Consider the following 2,358-nt stretch of genomic DNA (forward strand, 5'->3'; position numbering starts at 1 on the left):
TATTATTTTGCAAACAAATTTGCTGGCAAATTTCAAAACAGAAAGTGACTGAAAGTACTCACTGAAAATTTGGAATATTTCCATTTTCAAAAAATTATTATTTTATTCTGCATGACTATGGTTGCTCAAGGAAAATTAGCTTTTCCCTATTTTATTCAAATTACTGTAGCTAATACAATTTAAAAACCAAACCAAAACAAACCCAACCTCCTAAACCAAAGTCCCAGAAAATGATGTGGACCTAAGACAATGGAAACTAAGGTGGACCCAGACTACTTGTGGAACAGACACATCTGTAAAGGTTTGGGGGATAATTTTAAAAAGATGTAAAACTGAACTACAATGTGGATATTTTAAGATATTACAGTAAATAAGCAGTGCCTGAAATACATACCTCCCTTTCATAAAGTGCTTAGAAATCATGTGTTTTCCACAGAAATAAGCACAGACTGCACAGATTAAATCATACTGTTGATATTTCATACTGACAGGTAGTAAACTATGATGAGGTTTCTGCGCATAGCCACGCAGTAATGTTTGATGTGGTAAAACAGATTTGTGCTACACTGTATAAATAAAGTGAGAAAAGTACTCTTAATAAGCTGTTAGATTTCTGCTTAAAATCTGTCTTCAGCATCAAAATGGATCAAATAAACTAAAACAGCAAAAATATTGTCCTGATCCTTTAAAAAAGTTTATTTTCTACTGCACTTTCAGGACCATACAGGGATTTTATAATGCAAAAGGGAGTTTTATTAGGTGAGAAAATAAATAATTATAAGGAAGGGATAGGAAAGCAATGTGGTGAGGATTCCTACTCTGCTTAAAAGCCTCAAACTGTCAATTTTTATAACAAGTACAAACCTCCAACTGAAACTGATTATCTTGTGCCTTTTTTGTTTTTAATTGTTTTTACTGCAGCAATTAGAAGCTTTAATAGTTTTTTAAAAAATGGTAAGTGATTAGATGCTCTGCTGCTTAGCTCAGTCATTTATGCCCCATGAAAGGACATTTCCAAGAGAAATCTTTGTCCGGCAGCAGGAACTCACATTAAGGCAGGTATTCTGCTAACTCCCACAGAATAAGAGAACAAAAGCAAAAAATATGTAGCACATACCTACATAATTAGTTACTTAGTAACAATACCTTTGATGAAACATTATCAAAAAAGTGCTGTGGTCTCTATTCTCTCCCCCCATCCCAATACCACTGTGCCTCTAAAGCTGAAGACTGAGTGATCCTTGGTGACCTAAAGTAAGACTGTCAAGGAAACGGGAACTGGGATTTTGTGAGCCCCTCGGGACTGTCTCTTAGCCCTTGGAATCAAAGCAAGCGGAGGCTTTGTTTAGCGCAGCCCATCTGAACAGACAGACAACTTGCACCTCGTTGCAGATGCTACAGGGGCTGCACACCACAGGACAATGCTGCCTTCCCCTTGGTGTTGGACTTGCAGAGCCAGGCACGGGGAGGCGGCGGCAGCAGCGTGGCAGGAACAGGCAGGGGCGCAAAGCAGCGGCAGTGGTTCTGCGGCAGGAGACAGGGAAGGTGAAAGTGATGGAAATGGCAGCCTGGGGCAAGTCTGACAGCGGTGGGAAGCTCCTGCTTTAACCTCATCTTTAAAACCTCCAATGACAGTGACTCCCCTAGACTTAACTGTCCCAGGTTAGAACGATTTTTCTAATGTCTAACCTAAACCTTGCTGAAACTTGTCTGTTATCTCTTTACCAGTTACTAAACATAAAGAAGGCATTTTACATATTAAGACAAGTCCGGTTTTTTGGGTTTTTTTGGTTTTTGTTTTTGTTTTTTTGACTAAGCAGATTCTTTCCCTCTTTCCTGACAGACCACATTACCCAGTCTGCTGGTGATTCTTATCTCCCTGCTGTCAGTCACACACTGTTCCCAGCACACTGGGCTGCTCTCTTGGCCAGTTCCACATACAAACAGGAGAGCTATCTCAAGCTTCACCCAAGGTCCAGCACGATGTTTGCTTCGTCTGATGAAGCACAACACTGCTGACCCATGTTCAGGCTGTGGTGACTTACAGTAGTGAACAGTTACCAAATTATAAAACAACCCACTCAAAGACATAAAAAAAGCCCAAAACAAACCTAAAAAACCCTCAAGAGTTACTGTAAATAAATAAACGGGCCACAAGTCCTGTACGTGCAGCCAGACTGTCAGCTACCAACATTCTGGGAAACACAGTAGATTTCGTAACGTCTCCATACTCTCTGCTATTTAACAAACACATATATAAGTTTCCTTTCCGGGTTAAGTAAAGGTGGCCCGTCCACCCGTGACTAGATCGGTAGTTAACTGTCAAAAATCAAGTCTTTTAAAGTCAATTTTGATGTT

Source organism: Athene cunicularia (assembly GCF_003259725.1).
Source record: "Athene cunicularia isolate RWA chromosome 5 unlocalized genomic scaffold, athCun1 chr5_part2, whole genome shotgun sequence".
NCBI classification, from domain to species: domain Eukaryota; kingdom Metazoa; phylum Chordata; class Aves; order Strigiformes; family Strigidae; genus Athene; species Athene cunicularia.